We start from the raw sequence: 24,963 nt of genomic DNA, 5'->3' as shown, positions 1-24,963 counted from the left end.
ACGAGAGTGATCCTAAAGGAACAGCGTTGAATTGGAGGAAGGCCAACTACAGCAAAATTTGGCAGGAGCTGGGGAATGTGGATTGGGAACAGCTGTTTGAGGGTAAATGCATATTTGGTATGTGGAAAGCTTTTAAAGCGAGGTTGATTAGAGTGCAGGACAGACATGTCCCTGTGAAAATGAGGGATAGAAAGGGCAAGATTAGGGAATCATGGATGACAGGTGAAATTGAGAATTTCACCTGAAGAGGAAAAAGGAAGCATACATAAGATCTAGGCAACTGAAAACAGATGAAGCTTTGGAAGAATATTGGGAAAGTAGGGCCAATCTGAAACAAGAAATTAAGAGGGCTAAAAGGAGTCGTGCAATATCTTTAGCAAACAGGGTTAAGGAAAATCCCAAAGCCTTTCATTCATAGACAAGGTGCAAGAGGGTTACTAGAGAAAGGGGTGGCCCCTCAAGGACAAAGGAGAGAAGTTATGAGAGGAGTCAGAGAAAATGAGTGAGATTCTTAATCAGTACTTTGCATCAGTATTCACTGATGGAAAAGCCCTGGGGAAAATTGATGCACAGAGAGATCTGGGTGTTCAGGTCCATTGTACCCTGAAGGTAGCAACGCAGGTCAATAGAGTGGTCAAGAAGGCATACGGCAGGCTTTTATTCATTGGATGGGGTACTGACTACAAGAGTTGGCAGGTCATGTTATTAGTTGTATAGGACTTTGGCTTCACCACATTTGGAGTACTGTGTGCAGTTCTGGTCACCACATTACCAAAAGGATGCGGATGCTTTGGAGAGGGTGCAGAGGAGGTTCACCAAGATGTTGCCTGGTACGGAGGGCACTAGCTATGAAGAGAGGTTGAGTAGATTAGGATTATTAACATTAGAAAGACGGAGGTTGAGAGGGGACCTGACTGAGGTCTACAAAATCACGGGAGGTATTGGCAAGGTGGCTAGCAAGAGGCTTTTTCCCATGATGGGGTCTCAATTACTAGGGGTCACAATTTCAAGGTGAGAGGGGAAAAGTTTAAGGGAGATATGTGTGGAAAATTCTTTATGTAGAGGGTGGTGGGTGCCTGGAATGCATTGCCAGCGGGGGTGGTAGAGACTGGCACGATAGTGTCATTGAAGATGTATCTAGGCAGATACATGAATGGGCAGGAAGCAGAGGGATACTAATCCTTGGAAAATAGGCAACAGGTTTGGATCGAGGATCTGGATTGGCGCAGACTTAGAGGGCCGCAGGGCCTGTTCCTGTGCTGTAATTTTCTTTGTTTTTTGTTCATTTACAGGGCCTATGTATGGCAACCAGTGCAAATACCTCCTGTACCCACCCATCATGAGAACATATTGAAAGATACATAAATGTTTTAGAGATAACAAGGTGTGGTGCTCGATGAACACAGCAGGCCAAGCAGCATCAGAGGAACAGGAAAGCTCACGTTTCGGGTCTGGACCCTTCTTCAGGCCTGTTTAATGTCTGTACCAAAGGCGCTGGTTATGGTTCTGTTTCTAAACAGTAAGTTTAAGGAAACAACAGCCTGCCTAGAGTATTTGGAATTTATTCTGGCGCGAATGTCTAATACAATAGTTCTGATCAATTCAAAGGTTGCTAAGACAGCAGAAATCTAAATAATGAATGAATCTTCTTGTTAATTGGGCAGTTAGAATCAATGTGGAATATTACTGAATGCACTGTGACAGAGCCATTTCCAGGTCTTATTAACATTTCAGTTCTCATGAAGCCACACTAGAGGTGCTCGTAGAGAAACTCTGAGGCATATGTCTTCCAGGATCTTCAATGAGGGGCTAAATGCAAGAAAAAAAATTGTACTCTGTGTAGTCAAAAGTCCTTGAGATCCCCATGTCAAGCAGCTACTCCAAGTTCATCCAGCCACTGGAAATGCACCTTTACCCAGGCCACAACTACTGCAGAGACCAATTTGCTCCACTGCTGCTCAGATGGGACCCTGGTGAGGTGTAATAGTGTCATCATCCAAGGCTGCAGAGGATAAATTTCATTTTCAGGTTACCACCACAATACTGTCTTTTAGCTTAGACAGCGTTAAGAGGAGTTTCTCAAACGTACAATGGTGTTCTGCTTTTCACAGGCTGTTGAGTCTTATTTTTTCACATTGATGGATTGCTGATACATAGGAATATCGCCACCTGCAAGTTCCCCTTGAAGTCACATAATGTCCTGTGTCACTGTTTCTTTAGAAATATGGATCAAAATCCTTGAACGCCTTCCCTACCAACATTGTAGATGTATCTTCACCCCAAGCACTGCAGTGGTTCAAGAAAGCAGCTCCCAACCACCTTCTCCAGGATAATCAGGGATGGACAATAAATGCTGGTCTATACTAGTGATGCCCACAACCCATAAATGAATTTTTAAAATAGTAATTTTGCTTCCATCACACACAAGCAAACGTACACATAAATGGAAAGCTTTGACTGCATATTATTAGAGAAATCAGAATGAAATTCATTTAGGGAAAGCTTGCCTTGTGGTCTTAAAGGCAAATACCATGCCGGGCAAACATTTTAGCAGCAGTTAATTGTCCAATGCTTCCACATAAAAATACAATTTCCTTGCAAAAGAATGAGAACTACCAGAAACATTTGCTTCTGTTTTATTAAGAACATTAACTACATTTATTTGTGCTACAAAGCCTGTGAAGATTACACCACGCAGCAGATAATATTTCACCTCAAGTATTGATATAATTTGGACATTAAATAATAGCCCTAACAGACCAAAACCAAATATTACCTACAGGTTAATAAAGTGTGGGAACACAGCAGGCCAAGCAGCATCTCAGGAGCACAAAAGCTGACTCTTGGTCAAAGCAGCTGGGCTTTGATCCATTTGTAGTCAAGAATTAATCATGCATTGGGCTTCTGAGTACAAATACTGTAGTAACGTTCTGGAAAACCTACAGTGAGTAGTGGATTAAGTCAATACCTAGTTTTGTTTACCAGTTCTACATGGCAATGTGTGCATCAGCAATTAATCCAAGTGAGTGAATGCTCAATTACTGATAGACACCATCCGCACACTAAACAAAGCCAAAAGAGTCACATTGCAGGTGTCAGCTAAATGGATTTTGAAGGGCTTCATGGCAGCACTTTGTGTTTGTTTTCTTCCCCTCGACATGTTATTCTGATTACAAAGTAAGGACTGCTGGAGTAAGATAAATGTTTGAATGCTGCTTCCGAGATTAACGCGAGGTATTGCCAGGACAGCAGCACTTTTGAGAACTTTTCCTACAATTTCTGACAGTCTAACCCTGTCCAGAATGACAGAACACCTTCTCTACATCTACCTGGCATTTGCATCCTTAAAATGCTCCTTTGGTCTCTCGGAAAGGTGATAACTAATTCACCTTCAATGCTAAGGTTTACGGTTCTCTGTCCAATTTCCTTATGGTTATTGCAAACTTCAAGACACGTGCAGCATAATTGTCTTCGGCAGTTCATCTTCTGGATGTTTGAGCTCCTTTATTAGTAATAAAGAAGCCTCTTTCAGGATGTAGCTTTGCTCAGACAGAGCGATATTGACCTATGCATCAGATTGTTGCAGGTTCAAACACAGTTACAAGTATTTGGGAATGTAATCTAAGATGATACTTCAGTGGCCTACGACAGAAGTGCTGTCAGAAGTGCAGTTTTTGTGAGTGGAGATGAGGAACTAAGGTCTTGAGTCCTTTATATTTCAGAGGGCAAACATGAGGCTTTGCATAAGGGAGTTCTTTCAACACTCTACACAATATTTATTAAGCAACTAATGTCACTAATACAGTTATCTGATCATGTGGCTCATTATCTGGGTTTGCAAAATGTTGTTGTTTTGGGACACAAATCGCGAGCTGAGCCTCCTACATCACAATAACGAGTATATTGGGCCCATACTGGTACCTGTGAAGTGATAATTAAATCTATGCAAGATGCTCCATAAAAAAAACTCTCCTTCTGTCATAGCTGAGGTTTACAATCCCAGAAAGATTTATGATAACACCAGTAACTATTAGAAATTTTGGCTGTGCTGTGTTATTTTTCTTCTTCAAGTTTTAATGGAGACATGCATGACTTTCCAACAAACTCTGGCAAACAGGTGAGCTTTACTCACAATATAAATGTCTGAGGCCATCCTGTTGGTGAAGTGAGATTCCCGGCAGAGCTGGTCTCTCTCCACTTACCTGTGGAATTAGTTTGAGCTTTCATAGTCCATTTTCACAGAAGCTTAGCCCTGATGAGAAACTGAAATTCCTTGCCATCAACATGAATATATCGCCGTAAACATATTCTGTAGTTGTGCAAACTTCTCTGCTTTTTAAAATATGGTGTCTGTTTCCAAGTAGCTCTGCTGAGGCCTGAACTAAGAACATAATAAACAACCTCTCTTTTAAAAATGCACTTGATGACACTATTGATGGTTTCTTCTGCTGACCGGGGGAGGCGAATAAACTAGGAACTGGCTACTTGAAATTCATTCCATCTTTGGTGGCTACAATCCACTCCAGATAATGGAACAAGCATGAACAGTGTTGTGGCTGTCTCTTAATGACTGGATATAAACTGCTGGAAGGCTGCTTAGACATTTGCTGTGTCTAGTGCATTGATAAATGACAGCAGGATTTTCAATAGGTAGTTGGGGCTAAAGCCCTTGTAACCATTTTAGCCAGCGCTCAGCTGCTGGGCTCCATCACTGTGGAGCAGTAAGGATGTTTTTGGAGCCAAATGTTGAAAAATCAAATTTAGGCCAAATATTATAAAATTCTTCACTCAAAAAAGTGATCAACATTTAGCTGTACTTCCACATGGCGATAAAACAACTTAACTCATTCATGAGGTCGTTGAATGTTCTAGTTTCTTTTTCCAGATGGATGAGCTAACTTCAGCCAAGTAGGATTCTCCATCCATATTTATATTGCAATCCTGAGATCACATGATAAATGCACTTCGACTTCGTGTTTGAAGATGATGGGCTAAATCAATAACTAAACAGTGCCATTATGTATTCTTCATTGAAAACCGAGTCATCTTTTCATCCAAAGCAACAGCTTTCAAGTACATTATATCCAGGTGTCAGCACGAACAAAGAAAGCCATCACACAAATGCACTTTATTACAAATTCAACATCACTAAATACTCGCAACAGCTGGTGCCATTTGTAATGGGTAAGCAAATGACAGTGATGCCTTTGAATAGAATGATAGATGTAAGTGTGCTTCTGTATTGACTGCAACTGACTGGAACACCAAGAGCTTGTCAAATGAAAACAAGCAATGCTAGTTTTGAATTTACATTTAATATTAATGCTGACTGCTTTGCTTTGCTTTTGCAATTTTTTTTGCAGAATTGCACTTCAAGTTTACTTTGTGCACTATTCTCCCTCCTTCTTTGGAGTTTTCCCAAACCATCTACAATTCCTTGACCAAGTGGACCCACCAAAAGCCTTTGCTGATATTCTCCTGATGGTCCTGATGCAAATTAATATGTGATTAACTCCCATGCTCACATTCTTGCTCTCACTACTAGTAAACTTCAATGTTATGGACAGATACTTGAAAGGATTACCAGTCTGCTTTTAATGCTTATATTGCTGTGATACTTATTAAAATATTTTTACACCATGTTTGATTTGAATATTGGGAGTGCAGTACAGTACATCACCTTGCTGAGTTTTACAATGCTTTTGGATAATTCCCTTTTAATGATGGCTGGATTGGAATGGTGCACTCATTACGGCCAACTATCAGGATTCAGAAACATAGCTCATGAAGCAGCATGCAAGCACTCATTTCCCTTAATCTCTACTGCATTACAGCAGTGTTTAAACAAAATACCTTCGGGTGCTGAATGCCTCTTCTCAGCTCTAAGGTTCTCCATATTGCATCCCACTATTTGGCTTCTGAGCTGTGGGCAGGGACAACAGGTCAGAAGGAGCTATGGATGGAGGGAGTGAGGATTTAGAAGATAACTTGAACTACAGGGGTGATTTTGCTTTCAGCTACCTAGTTCACCTTATAAAACTTTGTGGTAGGCAGAAGAAAATGCTTGAAAAGCTTATCACATGCTGGCCATTCATATCCAAACAGGCAGTAAACTAAAAATAAAAATCAGTAAAATATTTAACATGAGATGATATGGTGGCTGTGGGACCACAACACAATTTTCAGGGGTGCTTTAACACAAAAACATGGAAGATAGGAGCAGGGGTAGGCCATTCAACCCTTTGACTCTGCTCTGCCATTTATTATGATCATGGTTGGTTCATTGAGATCAATGCCCTATTCCTGCCCTCTCCCCATTATTCTTGATCCCTTTACCCACAACGGCTGTATCTACCTCCTTCGTGAAAATACAGGCCATTTTGGCCTCATTCACTTTCTGTGCCGATGAATTCCACAGGCTCATCACTCTGCATGAAGAAACATCTCAGACACCTTATCCTTAAACTACGACCTCTGGTTCTAGACTCACTCGCCATCAGGAACATCCTTCCTACATTTAACCTGTCCAGTCCTGTTAGAATTTTCCAGATTTTCTATGAGATCCCCTCTCATTCTTCTAAATTCCAGTGGGTACAATCCTACTCTACACTCTCTGCTCATACATCAGCCCTGGAATCAAGCTGGTAAATCTCTGCTGCACTTCCATTGCAATAAGGGAAATACTGAGGCTGTTGTGTGCAGCAGGTATAATCTCTCCATCTAGTTTGTGGGATGACGGACCATGTGAATGGGTCTTCTGGTTCTACTGGTTTCTTCCACTGCTGGTACTTCATGAACCACCTTTCCTGCCTCCCAGGACTGTCTTTCCTTGACACCTTAGGTAAACACTTCCAGACCAGCTCTGCGGGGGAACAGTAGCAGTTCTTGGTCCTGCACTCGCATTGGAGCGAAGCACAGACGAGCTTCAGCAATCAAGCACATATCTGGAAATGTTCCTCTGGTTTATTTCTACTTGGGCTGATACTGTTTAATGCACACTGCGAACACAGAGATCAAATAGCCCCTGAAATACAGATTCCAGGTTAATACAATTTTCCATTCATTAATTTTAATGGATAAATAAATCACAGGGTGGGAGTAGGGGTGGAGAGTTAATCAGACATATTTTTAAAAAAGTACTCTCAATCATGTAATTCTGTAAGGAATACGCGATTTCACATCCATAAACTTGTGCAACTGTCCGCAGCTTCATTTTACATTTTAAACTAAAAGGCCTTCTTGAAAATTCAAGTTGTAAATTCCCAATTGTTAAGTAAAAGGTCATGTCTGAACAGAATCTGTAAATTCCCTATTGTGCCTTCGTTACTCCATCAACCTCCCATTCCAAATCTGATTGTAATGACCCTAGTCAGATTTTCTCTGTGGCAACTAACATGTGTCACATTGCTGAATTGAGAATCTCCTCACTGTGGGGGCTGGCTCTGAGCTCACTGGTCAGAGTCCGTGTGCTGTGCATGTGTAAATGAAGGATGACTTGGTAGCTCTGCGTAATTATTTCAGTATGCATGGGTCTTCTCACCTCAGGCTTAATCAGGATAGAGGCTGAAATGTGATGGGAGGTCCCTAACCTTTATTTAATTTACTTTCTTTTAGTTAAGTTCTAAATTCCCTGCTATAAAGTAAACCAAAATTGAATAATTTTCTTTCCCAAACTCACATTTTTTTCAAGACATTTTAAATTGAGGTGCAATCTGCCCATTCAGGTTGATGTAGTTGGTCCATGATGCCACGGGAAGAGAAAGGAATTTTCCCATTGGCCTAACCAATACTTCTCAATTCAAACAAAAATATTACATGGTCATTTCTTTGCTATTGATGAGATTTTGTGGTGGGTAAATCCCGTCATTGTGTTCGCTATAGTTAATAAAAGGAACACTCTGCAAGAGAAATTTTGATGAGAGATCTTTTACCTGGAACATCAACTGTTTTTCTTTCCACAGGCACTGCTATATATAGTGTCATAGAGCTGTACAGCATGGAACAGACCCTTTGCTCAAACCTGTCCACAAAGAGCAGAGAGCCTAAATTAATCTAGTCCCATTTTTAGCATTTGGGCCACATCTTCTAAACCCTTCACATGCATATAGCCATCCAGATGCCATCTGAATGTACCAGCCTCCACCACTTCCTCTGGAAGCTCATTCCATACACGCACCACCCTCTGTGTGAAAACACTGCCGCTCAGGTTCCTTTTAAATCTTTCCCCTCTCACCTTAAACCTATGCCCTCTAGTTTTGGACTCCCCCCAACCTGGAGAAAAGATGCCAAGTGGTTCAGCATTTCTAAACTTATTTCCGATCTTCAGACAGTCAGCTAATGTTGGTACTGACCAGGATTAGATTAACGTAGGATATCTGGTCAGCGTGGATGAGTTAGGCCAAAGGATCTGCTTCTGTACTGTACAACTGTATGATTCAATGATAAAGCACGTTAGAAGCTTTATTGATCAGTTTTCTGGATGACAATACAATAGATGAAAAAAACTCAACGAGACAAGAAGATAAATCCTATATTTTGGAAGCATGGACCAGAAACTAAAAACCAACACTGACTAGTTTCGAAAAAAATGACAACTTGAGTTCAGTCTTGGAAATTGATCATTCAACAGAGAGATATCACACTTGTTATTATAATTTCAGACTTCATGAGATGGTGGAAAATCCATGAACTACTTGATGTTTCAGTACGCCTCTAGAATACGCTGACAATTTTCATATGACAAAGTATCATCCTTTTTCAACAAAATTGAAGCTAGTCCAGAAAAAATAAGATTACCTTTTGTCATGTACATTCTAAAAACTTTGCAATCTTTTCGCTTATAATATTGTTCAAACCCTCGGGTACAGTCTCGCTGCCTTGTAACCTCCTTCAAGTACCCATTATTATCTGTTTTCACAACACTCAACTAAAGAGTTGCAAAATCAAATCTCAGCAACAATCTGGCAAGTTAAACTAGCCATGCCAGGGGTGCAATATTCTTAATTGTCATTAGGTACCAAATATTAATATTCCAATTGATCACTACTAAGTTCTAAAATATTAAAAAGGATGATGCGGTATTTTTCAAGAAGGGAACTCAAACTTGCTTCAAGACATAAAACAAATTTCATCCTTGAATGATGGCAACAGCTTTAAATACGTGAGTCACAATCCTAACGATATACACACTAGTTAGACCTTAGCTGGAGTACTGTGCACAGTTCTAGATGCCACACTTTGGGAAGGATTTGAATGCATTGGACAGTGTGCAGAAGAGGCTTACAAGAATACTGCGAGGAATGAGAATTTTCGGTTATTAAGGTAGATTGAAGAAATTGGGATGGCTTTCTTTGGACAGGGGAATGCTAAGAGGAGATATGACTAAGATAATACAAAGTGGAGCTGGGGGATCACAGCAGGCGAGGCAGCATCAGAGGAGCAGGAAAGTTGACGTTTCGGGTCGGGATCCTTCTTTCTGAAGAACGTTAGCTTTCCTGCTCCTCTCAGGCTGATCTGCTGTATTCCTCCAGCTCCACTCTATTATCTCTGACTCCAGCATCGGCCGTTCTAACTATCTCTAAGGAGATTTAACTGAAGCTTTCAAAGTCATGAAAACTCCAGGCAGGGTGAATATGGAAAAGCAATTTCTGCTCATACAAGAATAAAGAACCAGAGGATGTAGATTTAAAAAGTGATTTGCAAAAGAAGCTGAAGAGATCTGATTAAAAATTCTCACAGCGAGTAATTAGGGCTGGGAAATGCACTGGTTAGGAGTGTAAGCAGGGCAGGTTCAACAGAGGCATTCAATAGTTGAATAGAAACAATGCGCAGGATTACGGAAAGAGGAAATTAGCATTAAGTCAAAATTTTCATTCAGCGAGACTGGGATGTGATGGGCTGAATGGCATCCTGCACTGTAACAATTCTGTGAAGAAACATTAACGATGTTTAGTTTTGCTGTCCTCAGCAGTTGGTTAAATCTCACATGCACAGTTTGCTTGATACTATGTATGTGAACCAGCAAAGTGAACTGATAATATTGTTTAACGTCTTTAATCGGACACTAAGAACAAAAAAAACATGATTAAGGGATGCCTCCCTTGCTATACAAGTTTCAACAATGAGCTGCTTTAAAGGTTTTATCAGTCATTTTTTTGTGTGTCTATGTTCAAAAAAAGTTTCTGAATGCAGTAAGTTATGAGAAAAATAACAGAACTAAATCACCAACATAGCACAAAGATAAAGGACTGAAAAGGAAGCATAGTGAAGATCAGGGATTGTGGAAAAATACAAGTGTTGGCATCAATGAATTAAAAATCAAACAAGGTCACCCACCAATACTGCTTGAGGGGCACATGTAACGCCTAAGGTCTACTTCATATTGAATGCAACAAACTGTAAGCAATGCTTGACAAAAAACATAGGGCTGTTACTATCTGTACATTGTCTGCACGGTCATTAACAGCTTTTCTGTAAGTTAGGTCAAAGCCCAATAATGTGGATGAATCTGTAAAACTGGTGTCAAAATTAAGAATGAAAAAGCCTGGTTTTTAAACATGTACAGGAAATTTCCTTCACTTCCATATTGGCCTCGATGGCCAATATTACAAAGAAGTTGTCCTTCATTCTATTTTTATGGCCCAAGTAGAAGGCAGCGAGGAATTAGACAGCCAGCAGCCCTGATCCCCAAACTGCACTGGTTGGGGGGGAGGTGGGGTCATGTCCAGTAAGAATATTTCGATAAGTTTGGCAATGTCAGCATTGTGAGAGGCTGCTAAAATGCACATTTTTAACATTTCTGGGACGCACTTGTACAGTCAAGTCTGTGTCCATGTTGATGGAGAGAAATGCAACAACAAATCAATTCTTTCTGTTCTTGCTAAAGGATTGTTGTCTTCTGTTCTCCTGCTCTCCTTGCTTGGTTTTCCCATGCCATCATAATAAGAATAGCCAAGTCCAAAACTCTTTTCATCCTGCTCCCAATCCTCCTCCCACAAGGAACAATGACTCTGTGATTTCTCAACAGCTATGCTACACATGCGCCCACTTTCCCCACCAGCCACATTACTATAGACAAAGTCACTTAGGGTCTAGACCAGGTAAGGATGGCGACTGCCTTCTCGAAACGAAGCAGATAAGTTTTTCTGACAATTGATAATAGATTCATGAAGCTCTTACTTCCAAATTTAATTACTGAATTCAAATTCCAATTGATGTGTTACATTGTTGCCATTATGTTAGCTTTTTACTCCAGATTTAACCAGTTTTTGCTGTAGCTATTTCTAAATTTATAGACATGTAGAGCGACGTGCCATGATTTTTGAGCCCATATGTGTGATACAGAAGTGGTGAGCATTGAGATTTGCTGTGGTAAGGATTTATGCAATGGACTCCTGATTTAAAAATCATGAAGCTGTGGTGAGTTTCTTTATAGTTTTGTACATCTGCAGATGTGAACTTCACACCAATTTAACGTTACTAGTGAGGTCTGTACAACCCAATTAAGTTAAATATTACATGTGGCTGGAAGTTGGTTCATATACTCCACAACAACATTTTTTTTTTGTCAGACCACATTAAAGAGTTAAACCTTGGGGCTTACATGTTTTAATGTAAATTATGGTTTAGATGTCAGAAGTTACAGGCACCTGAAAACATAATTTTTGTCCTCCCAGGATATTTATCTGGATTTATTTATATGTTTCATCTATCCACCTATTTTCTACTTGCATTTTAATTAGAAACGAATGAGACAGCCTATATTTAAATGTATTGCCTTTCACAACCGTGTAATATCACAAAGTACCAATCGCGTACTTTTGAAGCGTTGCCTCTGTTGGTAACACCGGAAATATATCACTTTGTGTTATTTTTTATCTTACAGATTTTTTTTTCTTAGACTTTATTTTGCTCTCCCTGGTTACAAAATGAACAAAGCTTTCTGAGTAGATTACCAACAGCCTGGACTTGGTGTCACAGTCTGAGAGAATGTTTCTCATGCCTTGGAATTAAATCCTGAAGTTCCCAGAATGAAGACAGTTGGAAGTTTGTTCTTGACCATATTACTGCTGTTCCTCCACTATGCCATGTACTGGTGCTTGGTTGGGTTAACAGCCAGTTTACCATACTGGTTCAATGTGCTGATGCATTTACAGAGAAAAGTAGAAAAGCAGGGACAAAGGAATGAAGATTAATGACATCCTGCTTGAGAGGTCAGAAATATAGAAAAACAACCATACAGGTTGCACCTTCAAATCAGAGACTTTATGAGGCATTTTTATTGACAATCCTGACTGTAATCTAATGACATCTACTGAAAAATATGTATACGCATCTGGTAGATATGAGGGCAAAATTAGGCTAGGCCAGGGTTTCTCAAATTGGGGGTTGAAACTCCACACGGAGGTTGAGAGCTGAAGGCTTGGTCTGGTCAGTTCCAAGGCAGCAGTAGCTACCTCCACCTCCTGCCTTCATTGGTCGTATTCTCCCCTACCCCTGTTTTGAGACAATTTTCAAATCTTGCAGCGGGTTCACAGTGCGAGAGAGATCAGAGTGGGCTAAGGCTACTACACCACACTACAGTCATCAGATTGCTGACTTGCTTTATACTAAACGTCACACCAGTGAGAGGCATGAGAGGATTTTTGGATTTGTGTCTCGACGCTAAACACTTTTATATTTTTTCTGTTCCCTGGCCGTGGACTTCAACAAAGATAAGGGAAGAGGAGAAGAAATGGATAAAATTGAATAAAGGTGCCATAGGGCTTCAGTCTGAAACCCAAGGGAGCTAACAAAGTGAACTGTACAGCTCTTTTGGACAGGAATAAAGGCAAAGCCTGTAGGCAACTTCGTTAGTGACTGACATCATGAGAAGGTCAATAAGTAGTACATTTAAAATGATCAAAGATCAAACAGACCACATAAAAGAGTTTGTTTTAGAAATGGAATGTCGATTCCTAGTGCTGTGCTCATCCTGCCACCCTAGCGGGTGTATGGCTTTAGACATAGTTTTACTAAAATACCAATTAAGGCTTTTTACAAATCTTGTCAAGAAACCGCATTAAAGACTAAATGTGTTAGATTCCAATCCTTCACACAGCTTGATTGATTTCTCTATGCATGCACTGTACTGTTTGATACAGTTCAGCACTATTATTTTTCAAAATCCTTTCAAAAATGCAGTCTAGTTAAAAGATTTGGTTCCAGTCTGAAACAGCTCAACAATACTGAGTCAATGCTTTGTGGTGAAGTTAATTAAATAAACTAGAACAGAAAATGCAGCAGTATCAGTGGATGTTGCAATATATATTCTAAGGAGGCCTGCAATGGTTTATTACAAAGGTGAGTCATAGAGTCACACAGCACAGAAACAGGCCCTTCGGTCCAACCAGTCCATGTTGAACATAATCTCAAACTAAACTAGTCCCAGCTGCCTGATCCTGGCTCATATCCCTCCTCATCCTTCTCATTCATGTACTTTTCTGAACTTGATTTCTGTCAGAATTTCAAGTCCTCATTACCGGAATGAAAAATCTTGCACATCCAGGAAAATTGAAATTTATGGAGATAAAATTCTAGTTTTGAATTTCAGTGAGCCTAATTACCTACTTAGTGAATGTTTAAAATAAAAAAAACACTAGCATGGCTGTTAACTGTCCGTCACCACCAGTGTTCCCTCTAATTTTCTTACTGGCTGCATGGGCCTCAGAAGGACAGACGCCAATGCTGTGATCAGTGTGTGTCCTACCTGGCTATACACCATAGCGGGTACGTTGGATGAGATTGTGTTGGGACATCTTCTTAATTCACCACAATCCCTGTGGTGACAAGTCCCTCCCACTCTGACATTGTCGTTCATTCATTCATCACCAAGGGTTCAAACACATTTATGTGCGATTTAGCACATGGGCTGCAGAGGGTCTTGAAGGCAGCTCATCAGCACCTTCTCAAAGGCAACTAGGGCCCGACAATAAATGCTGGTCCAGCCACCAACACCCCAGGATTGAATTAATTTTAAAAAGAAATTGACCAGTTCAGGGTGGTTTGCGAAGGTGAGAATCTGAAGATTGGTGATTTTCCCATGATGTTGCTGCCCTTATCCTTTCCAGTGGCTCAGGTAGTGAGGGAGTGAGGGGAAGTTGAGGTAACCATTGGTCAGTTGTATGTCAGCCGTCCATGCTTGCGGCACTGTATCCCAGTGGTGGAAGGGAACATATTGACTGTAGTGCCAGGAAGGACAATCAAGGACACTGCTCCATTCTGGATGATTGAGAATCTTCAGCATTGTTGCTGCTGCACCAACACTGAGCCAAGACACAGATGCTAGGGCACTCACTTCTCAAGCTCCTCAAGCCCCACCATTGAGTTCAAGCACAGAAATCAAGGCTGACATTACAAAGCAGAGTTGACGGAGTGCTACACTATCCAAGGTGTTACCTTCCGGGTGAGACACTAAACCAGCCCCTGGATGTGAAAGATCACATGGCACAGTAAAAGCAGGGGAATATTCCCAATCAACATTGCCAAAGCAGATTATCTGGCCATTATCATATTGCTTTCTGAACGCTGGATGCAAATTAGCTATGGCATTTCCGGCATTACACGAGCGATTAAAATTCAAGAAAAACTTCACTGCAAAGCACTTTGAGATATGCAATGATTGTGCAAGGCCCCAAACAGATGCAAGATAACAAAGTGTGAAGCTGGATGAACACAGCAGGTCAAGCAGCATCTTGGGAGCACAAAAGCTGATGTTTCGGGCCTAGACACTTCATCCTTTTGTGTCATAGCTTTTGTGCTCCTGAGATGCTGCTTGGCCTGCTGTATTCATCCAGCTTCACACTTTGTTATCTTGGATTCTCCAGCATCTGCAGTTCCCATTATCACACCCAAACAGATGCAGTTCTTTCTTTCTCAATTCTCTTCACCACCAATGCACAGTGGCACCAACTCATGTAGACTCCTCCATCAGCACCTTCCAAACCCACAATCAATTCCATCTAGATGGAAAAGGCCAGCAGACACACATTGAAATCACCACCTGCAAATTCCCCTTCTTGAAACATGCAATCCTGGCTTGGAAATATATCACTGTTCCTGGGTCAAAATCCTATAACTCCCCTCCCTAACAGCACCTTACACCCAAGATCTGCAGCAGCTCAAAAAGGCAGCTCAACATCACTTCTCCAAGGCAAGTAGAACTGGGAAAGAAATGCCAGTCCAGTCAGCAATGTCCACATTCTATTGCTATTTATTGATGGTCCATAAATGACCTGCCGCTGGCCAGGTATAGTTCAGTCACTACTGCAGTACTGTGTGTAATGGCGAAGGGATTGCAACAACTGGGAAGAGGCCAATCAAATCCAAAAGGTTTCTGAAGGTGAGCTGATGAATGACAAATGGTTCTGAAGAGTAATTATCTATTTCCACATTCCCCACAGGGAACTTTGGCTAGAGATAGAAAGAAGGCATCAGAAATTGGAACGTACGGCTCGAGTATTGCACTTACACAATTCTCAGAAGAGCTCCCACAGCCAAATTTCTGCTAGACAAGACAAAACTCCTCAACTAGGGCTAAGTGAAGTTGGAGATTTAGAGAAATAGACATAGTTTATACACCCAATGTAAATTTCTCTCATTTTCCAACTCCACTTCGTCCTAGTTGTGGAGTTTTGACTTGTCTGGCTGGAAATTTGACTGCCTCCAAGCTGATAGTCTCCCAAATCTGCATGGATCACTTTTATCTCACTCCCGAAATCCACAAACCAGACTGCCTGGGCAGACCCATTGTTTCAGCCTGCTCCTGCCCCACAGAACTCACCTCTTCCTACGTTGACTTGGTCTTTTCTCCCGATACAGGCCCTGCCCACTTACATCCACAAATCCTCTGACGCTTTACTCCAGTTTCAGAATTTCCAGTTTGCAGGCTCTAGCCACCTCCTTGTTACCATGGGCGTGCAATCCTTTTACACATCCATCCCCCACCAGGATGGTCTCAGGGCTCTCCGCGTGTTCCTGGAACAAAGGCCTGAACAGGCCCTATCCCACCGCCAGCCTCCTTCACCTGGCCAAACTCATCCTCACCCTGAACAAATTATTGTTTTAACTCCTCTCATTTTCTTCAGGTTTGAGGGGTGGCCACGGGTACCTGCGTGGGCCCCAGTTATGGCCTGTCTCTTCGTGAAGTACAAGGAATATTTCTTGTTCCAGTCCTATACAGGTCCTCATCCACAACATTTTCTTCAGTATTTTGATGACATCATTCGCGCTGCCTCCCTCTCTCATTCAAAATTGGAAAAATATTATCGATTTTGCTTCCAATTTCCACAATGCTCTTACCTTCACCTAGTCCATCTCTGACTTCCCCTTCCCTTCCTCAACATCTCTGTATCCAATTCTGGGGATAGACTGGCCACTGATATCCACTACAAACCCACAGTTACCTTGACTATACATCGCCACATTCTGCTTCCTGTAAAGACTCTATTTCGTTCTCCCAAATACTCCGCCTCCATCGCATTTGCTGTGACGATGCCAACTTTGACAAGGGAGCTGCTGAAATGTCCCCCCTCTTCATCAGGTGAGGATTCCCCAGTGCTGTTGTTGACAGGACCCTCAACTAGGTCTGACCCATCTCCCGCAGTTCGGCCCCGACCCCCTCTCTTCCCTCCCACAACGGACAGGGTTCGTCTTGTCCTTATCTAACATCTCACTGGCATCCACATCCAGAGGATCATTAGCCACCGTTTATGCTACCTCCAGTTAGATGTCACCACCAGATACACATTCCTCTCCCCTCCCCTCCTGTGTCAGCCTTCTGCAGGGTTTGTTCCCTCTGGTCCACTCTTCCTTCACTCCCAACGCACCCCCTCAGCCTCACGACACCTTCCCTACAACTGCAGAAGGTGTAATACCCGTGCATTTACCTCCTCCCACCTCAGTATCCAAGGGTCCAAACACACCTTCCAGGTGAAGCAACAATTCACCTGCAGTTCCCACAATCTAGTCTACTACATTCGCTGCTCACAATGTGGTCTCCTCTACATTGGGGAAATGAAGTGTAGACTGGGTGACTGTTTTGCAGAACACTTGCATTCCATCTGCACAAAAGAACCTGAGCTTCCAGATGCCTGCCACTTCAACACACCACCCAATTCTCTGGCCAAGATGTCTCCCTCAGGCTTGTTGCAGTCTCCAGTGAAGATCAGCACAAGCTGGAAGAACAGCACCTCATTTCCTGCTTGGGGACCCTGCAACTTTCTGGAGTCAATATCAAGTTCAATAACTTTAGGGCTTGAGCTCTCCCATGTCCTTACTCCATATCCCACACAGCAGGCCACACAGCAGGGAGGTTTTCACTTGGAGAAAATGTTGAGAACAGTGGAGATGCTGGTTTAGTAGATACTACATCTACTCTGTTTGGGCCAGGCCTTGCAATAATGGATAGTAATCCAGAGCCCAGGCTAATTCTCTGGGTATATGGGTACAAATCCCATCATGCTGCCTGGTAGCATTTCAATTCAATAAATGGAGTAATTCCACAACTGACTGCTAGTCCCGACAATGTTGTTCATCGACAGTTGTGAAAACCTATCTGATTCACTAACGTCCTCTTGAAAGGAAATGCCAGTGTATTTGCGACTCCAGATCCACAGTGCTGTGGCTGACTTTTAATTCCTCTCTGAAAGGCTAATTAAGAATTGGCAGGAAATGTGAGGGCACTGAAACAGGTAAGTTACTATGTTCGCTTCAGTACATACTCTACCAAAGCTGGAGATTCAGGGAAAATTTATACAAACTTCTCTGACAAGATTTCAATTAGAGAAACAGTTGGTGCTCACAAATCTTGTAATGTGATCTACCAAGAGCTGGTGTGGCATTAACCTTCATGTTATTCTGGTTTCCTAAAAACCAGATACACGTGCAGTTACAACACCCATTCAACTGGGTTGGCGAATGTGCTTTGTGACACTCTGTTCAGTGGATTACAAACCAAACGCGTCACACTCTAGAAACTAGCTTGTGTTTTACTGCAGGCAAGATGAATCTGCATTCAGCCAGCTGCTACATTACCTCTGGGTGAACTGGTTAAATCAGGACAAGGAATTCATCATTCTGACTGTCTTGTGCCATCGAGTCAGATCACTTCCAAATAACCACTAAAATGGTCAAGCAAGCCATTCAGTTGCCATCAAATTGGAAGGGCCAAAGGGCTGAGGAGTGGCAGATGGACTTTAATTCAGATAAATGTGAGGTGTTGCATTTTGGTAAGGGAAATCAAGGGGATTGTTGCTGAACAAACAGACATAGGGGTGAAGGTGCACAGGTCACTGAAAGTGGGGTTACAGGTGGACAGGGTGGTGAAGAAGGCGTTTGGCACGCTTGCCTTCATCAGTCAGAACAGTGAGTACAGGAGTTGGGATCAGAGATAATGGGAACTGCAGATGCTGGAGAATCCGAGATAACAAAGTGTGGAGCTGGATGAACACAGCAGGCCAAGCAGCATCTTAGGAGCACAAAAGCTGATGTTTCGGGCCTAGACCCTTCATCAGAAAAGGGAGGTCATGTTGTGGCTATACAGGACGTTGGTGAGGCTACTTTTTAAATACTGCATTCAATCCTGTTCTCCCTGCTAAAGGAAAGTTTTTAAACTTGAAAGGGTTCAGAAAAGATTTACAAGGCTGTTGATGGAATTGGAGGGTTTGAGCTCTAAGGAGAGGCTGAATAGGGTAGGGCTTTTTTCCCTGGAGCAGTGGAGGGTGAGGGGTGATCTTATAGACATTTACGAAATCATGAGAGGCATGGATAGAGTGAATAGGTATGGTCTTTTCCCCAGGGCAGGGGAGTCCGAAACTAGGGGGCGTAAGTTTAAAATGAGAGAAGAAAGATTTAAAAGGGATTCAAGCGGCAACTTTTTCACACAGAGGGGTTGTTTTATGGTATGAGCTGCCAGAGGAAGTGGTGGAGGCTGGTACAATCACAACATTTAAAAAGCATCTGGATGGGTACATGACGAGGAAGGGTTAGAAGAATATAGGCCAAATGCTAATAAATGGGACTACATCAATTTAGAATATCTAGGTGGCATGGATAAGTTGGGCCAAAGGGTCTGTTTCCATGCTGTATAACTCTATGACTCTGGAAGTCAACTCACCACTACCAACTCCGAAACGGAGATTATTAAAAATGCCAGGCCACAACATCCGCCAAAAGTGCATTTTTTCTAATCAACGCATTCAGAGATTTCATTACACACTTCTGGAGCAGTGGGACTTGAATCCAGGTCTCTTGGCCCAGATCTAGGGCCACTACCACTACATCACAAGAGACCTTCATTTCCTGATCGAGTAACAAACAAGCGACACCAGCCCACCTGCCATATCGGTGAGATTGTAACAGTGGAACGAGTGAATGCGTGGGAAGGACCCTGATAATCGCTTGGGACTAGCTGAAACTGAAGCCGGATGTTGGCAACCAACATCAGACCACTGACAAAAGCAGCTGGAAATAGGCACTTTGATTTACGCCCGTTCTAACTAAGCTCATCGATAAGACATGTTAACTGTGTCCCTCTTCCCACAGATCCTTTCTCTACAGAGTATTTCCAACACTTTATATTTGTAGTTAAAATTTCCAGCATCTGTAGCTTTTTGCTTTTGTGACTTTGATTTACAAACTCAGTTGGTTTCTGCGCTAGAACCATTAATACTGTACAGAGAATAGAATGATTAGCATAGCAGGCTCAAGGGGCTGTACTGCCTACTCATGCTGCAATTTCTGACCATCTTAAAACATTTCTGCAGCAGAAGTGGCAGAGAAAACTTTCTGTTCAACTCACATCATAAAATTCATTGTTCCTATTGCACAAAACAGCACAAGAATGGGAGACTGCAGCCTCACAAGGAATAGTCTACATGTGACTCCAGACACACACAATGTTATTAAGTCATAGTGGCCTCTGAATAAGCTCAGTCAGACACTCAATGGGAAATAATTATTCCAGAGTTTAGTCTCCTTTGCAACCTCCAGTGTGACTCTCTATGCGCTTCTCCATCAGATATTTGTCTACTATTCTCTTCAATGCACCTATATTATTCAATGCAACCATGCCTTGCGATATTGAGTTCTATCTTCTTACCACTTTGTGAATTAAGGATTTTCTTCTCAATTCTCTTTTGGATTTATTGCTGACCATCTTATACTAATGGCCTCTAGCTGCGCACATCCACCATAAGATGATTCATTCTCTCCGTATCCTTTTTTATAAAAAGTCTTCATAATTTTAAGGACCTCTAATAAGTCACTCTCTTTCCAAGAGAGGAAAGTAGCTTGTCCATCCTTTCCTGATAGATATACGCGCGTATTGCTGGTGTCATCCTTTGTAAACCTTCACTGCATCCTTTACAGTACATCCTGTTTAGAATATTGCAGCCAGAACCATCTCCAACTACCTGTCAGACACTTGTGTCCATGACAGGCAGACCTTATACAACCAAAGTCATGGAGAGAAAGTTAGCACTCCAATTGATAAGGATGGAAGAGGTTCTGGTGGCTTTATAATACATAAATGGTTGAGACATTGCCATCTACTTAGTGGTATCTAAACATATTTTTGAGGGGCCCTCCTGGAACACAGTGGAAGTGCCCCTACCCTGGAACTGGGAGGCCTGGGCTCAAGTCCCACCTACCCTACAGGTGTGTAATAACATCTCTGAATAGGTTGATTAGAAAATTGGGTTGAAAAAATATCCCTAAAATATACAAAAGAAATCTGTCTCTAACCAGAGATAGTAGGAAGGGTCTAGGCCCAAAACGTCAGCCTTCCTGCTCCTCTGATACTGCTCGGCCTGCTGTGTTCATCCAGCTCTACACCTTGTTATTTCAGATTCTCCAGCATCTGCAGTTCCTATTATCTCTGAAAAAATATGCCTTACTCATTTCCTTTTTCTTGAACATCTGTTTAGCACCTGGACGCCAATTTTGAAATGAATCCCAGCGAATTTTACATCCTCAGCACAAATGTTTGATATCTCTCCAGCAGCCATTGTGCATGTAGTGAGCTCATACAGACAGGAAACAAGATAAATAGCCAATTCATCCGCATGGGGCAGCACTGCCTGAGGGTTAAAACCTGATGAGAACGCTAGAAGCAATCTTCAAAATAGTGAAGTCGTCATAGTCCCAGAGGCTGCTCTCTCACTACAGACGGCCGTTGGAGGCCTGTTCCATCCTCTGAGTAAGGTAGACAAGGCCACAGTTCAGTTTCTCATACAGATGTCAACTGTGTGCTCAGAAGGAGGGTGCTAAACTTTCAGATCAGAGTTGGTGGGACTGCTAATTGAGCTAAACGGAGACTGCGGGCTCAGAAGACACAGATCATGGAGCATGGCCAGAGCTTTGTCTGAGGTTTAGGTGACTGAGAATTGGCTTCAGAGACAGCCAGGGTTCTCAAGCACCACTACTCCAGAGTCCCCTTGCTTTCAGTGGAGAAGCTGGTGCTAAGCAGACACAAAAGGCTTCTCTAGTTTAAGAATAAAAAATAGCACAGTCACTTTAAGAAAAAGCCAAACCCTAGCCCTTCTCTTTTGAGGACTTAAGTGCAGCTTACATGTAGGAAAATAATCTTTTTCCAAAAATACATCAATATATCGCAAATCCTATTCAAAATCAGTGACTGAATAATTCCCTAACACAGCACTGAGTCAAGAACAAAACCAAAGAACTACGGATGCTGGAAATCAGAAACAAAAACGGAAAATTGCTGGAAAAACGGGCCGACTAAGGAACGAGGGGTACTTTTATTCTGAAATAAAGGCACTTGCTGGCTCACCAGATTAGTCATCAGTTATTTTCAACGCTAAAACTTTGGGTTGCCATGTATTAGAAGGTTTTCACCATGACGACTGAGACGAGTGCAGTGACGAGAGCCAATCGGAAGATGATTCACAAAATGCAGGAGCTCCATCTTCAGAAACCGAGAAAAAGGGCAGTGAAAGGTTAAGGCAGGATCATTTCATATTGATAAATGGATACAGTAATTAACTGACAATTCCAGCCAGGCTAAATTTAGACCAAACCGTGACAAGCCCAAAATAATTCCTCATCGCCATTTTTTTCTCTTTTGTTTTGTGAATCTCAAACAATTAAATGAAAACATTCAAAACCAGCAAGTGCTGTACTTCGCACTCCCCCAAGCGCACATTTTGTTTGGTTGTTAAGTATTTGATGGCATCATCAATGTGTGTGGATGCTCCTTCTAAAAACAATACTTATTTGTTAAATTTTCCTTGCGCCTTGAAGATTTTATATGCTTCGACATGTTGCCATATGGAAGACTTCCCTCTGTCTCTCAAAACCTTCGAGTCATACAGGCCCTTTTACCCATCATGTCCATGCCAGTCTTCAAACATTCATCTATTCTCATTCCTTCAGGCAACAAGAACTTCCATCTTGCCCTCTGTCCCCCGAATCACACTAAAATTTGCTGCAATGCCCCCTACCTTGTGATGATACCACCGGCCCCCCCAATCAATTTTGTCGAGTTTGAGCAATAATTCCACACTATTGTGTTCTACCATTCAATACAGTACGGTACAGAAGAGCAGTACAACAATATCCAACATTCCACTCTCCCTGCCATCAATCATATTGAGACTAGGCTGCCAAGAATGTTAACTGTTCAGTCTCAAAATAATTAGCTTTCATCAACAGTTCTACAGCAACATATGTATTGTTAGAGGGAAATGTGCCACATGAGTAGAAAGAAAACCATCACTGAATCTATCAACTGGATTTAATCAGGGTTGGAGAAAAGTTGCAATTCAAGCGATAAGGGAGGCATAAAAATCCATGGTCCTCTCAGCAGACCCCTGCCTCAAGGTCTGGAGGGGAGCGTTCAAGATGTAGCCGGGAAAGAAATTTCTAGGGCGTTTCCCTTTAGTTCAAAAGGGAACTAAAAGGGAACCCTTTCCCTGGTCTCATGAAACTATGCTGTGTCAGCACACCCATGCCAATAGGGCTCTGACCTGCCAATGGGTGGAAATGCAGTGCAGTTGGAGTTCAGGCAGTGTTATGGCCTGGACCTTAAGGAGCTAAAAGTTCTCTGCAGTTTTTTTTCCCAGCTTCCTCGCACAAGAGGACCATGAGGCTACTGACCACATCTTTCTGAGGAACAACAGGCAAAGGCTGGCACAATCATTCCCCCAGTGCAATCTTCAGGTGGTGTCAGGTTAGTGGTCAGGGCCAATCAGACAATGCACAGGTTAGAATTCAGGCAGGGACTGTGTACAGTCAGCCCTGCTTTTAGCTTAAAAGAGCAGAGGATGCTTCACATTCAGTTAAAAGAAAATAGATAGTTTATCTAACCCTGTGCTGTCTGTGTCCTGGAGATGTTTGATGGGCACACTGTAGAAGGCCCTTTACTCTGTATCTAACCCCATGCTGCCCCTGTGCTGGGAATGTTTGATGGGGACAGTGTAGAGAGAACTTTTGAACTAAAGGTAAACTGAAAGTAAAGAGCAGAGACAGCTTTACTTTCAATTTAAAAAGAGTAGAAAGCTTTACTCTGCATCTCACCCCATGTTGTACCTGTCCCAGGAGTATTTGATGGAGACTATGTAGAGAGCTTTACTTTCTGTTTAATGGAGTAGAGGCAATTTTACCCTTTATTTAATCTCATGCTGTCCATGTCCCAGGAGTGTTTGATGGGGACAGTGTCGAGGGAACCTTACTTTCAATTTAAAATAATTGACAGGACTCTACTTCCAGTTTAAAAGAGAAGATGGAGCTTTGGTCTGTAGTGAACCCCATGCTGTCCCTGTCCTAGGAGTGTTTGATAGGGACAGTGTAGAGAAAGCTTTACTTTGTTATCCAACACTGTGTTGTCCCTGTCCCGTGAGTGCTTGATGGGGTGAGTGTAGGAGTTTTACTCTGTATCTCACCCTGTCCTGGTCCTATCTTTGGAGAGTTTTACTGGGGTTGTGTCGAGGGAGTCTTACATTCAGTCTAAAAGGTAAGAATTCAATCCACTTATTAAAGTTGCAAATTCTGTCTCTATTTATATATTTTCCAATCAATTCCCATGTCTACATTTATAATGGAAGCTGTTTGTACAAGCATGTGACATGGTGGTTGTGACTATAGTCTCCTATAACAGGTGATGTTAATTGAAGGTTTCATTACAACATAACAAGTATATGAACACAACTTTGATGATCAATATATACAGGAGGGATGGATTCACCTGCAAAGCCCCATATCAACCTGGAAAACTCACCTCTTGCCAGATAAAAGTCACTTTCATCAACAAAGCAGAAAAATATGGTGGGGTCCAATATTTGCGGTTGATGACCTTGTGAGTGAACCAATCAGCTGGATAAACAGGAGTGAACTGGCTTGTGATTGGGGGAAGCAGGGAGCAACTCAGATTCAGTGCTGGCATTCAGCAACTCGCTGGGGGTGGCTTCAGCTGGAGTCCGGGGCTGGAAGGTGAGAGCCAAGGTCCCATGCCAAGAAATTGGGCCCAGCCATAGGTCCTGTGGGCAACAGGAGCAAACAGGTCTGGGGGGAGGGTGGAAGTGGAGGTAGGGGGAGGGAAATATGGTAGGGAACTGAGGAGGGGGTTATGCCAAAAGCTGCCTTTTGCCAGGACTGGAAGGGTCTTTCGCCAATTCTGGAGGCCGATCTGCTGGGCTGTGAATGGGGCTGTCAGCCAGGGAAGGGCACGAGTGGCAGCAGAAGGGATTGGAGAGGGAGAGGGGCTATGCACGCTGGTGAGTGTGGGGCAGAAAGAGGTTGCAAGAGGCACGTGTGGGGAACAGGGTCAGCAAGATGTCTGACAGGGGAGAAGGAAGCTGCAGAGGAGGGGCTGGAATGGAAAAAGGGTCTGTGAGCAGGGGGTGGGGAAACACAGAGGCTGAAACAATGGTTTGGGGGATGAAGGAGGGTCTGAGGCAGATGGGCGGA

The 24,963-nt window shown here is 42.4% G+C and overlaps 1 protein-coding gene and 1 pseudogene across 2 annotated transcripts in view; one reads left to right on the top strand and one right to left on the bottom strand.

Annotated features, from left to right (window-relative positions):
• LOC125464545 (cytosolic arginine sensor for mTORC1 subunit 2) overlaps positions 1-24,963 on the bottom strand; it is a 180,688-nt gene that overhangs the window by 30,945 nt on the left and 124,780 nt on the right. The gene's annotated exons all lie outside the window — the stretch shown is intronic.
• LOC125464808 (U6atac minor spliceosomal RNA) lies at positions 20,497-20,615 on the top strand (annotated as a pseudogene).

Source organism: Stegostoma tigrinum, chromosome 27, assembly GCF_030684315.1.
Source record: "Stegostoma tigrinum isolate sSteTig4 chromosome 27, sSteTig4.hap1, whole genome shotgun sequence".
In the NCBI taxonomy this organism is placed as follows: Eukaryota; Metazoa; Chordata; class Chondrichthyes; order Orectolobiformes; family Stegostomatidae; genus Stegostoma; species Stegostoma tigrinum.
The sequence above is the reverse complement of the archived record's forward strand: the minus strand, read 5'-3'. Positions and strand labels throughout refer to the sequence as shown.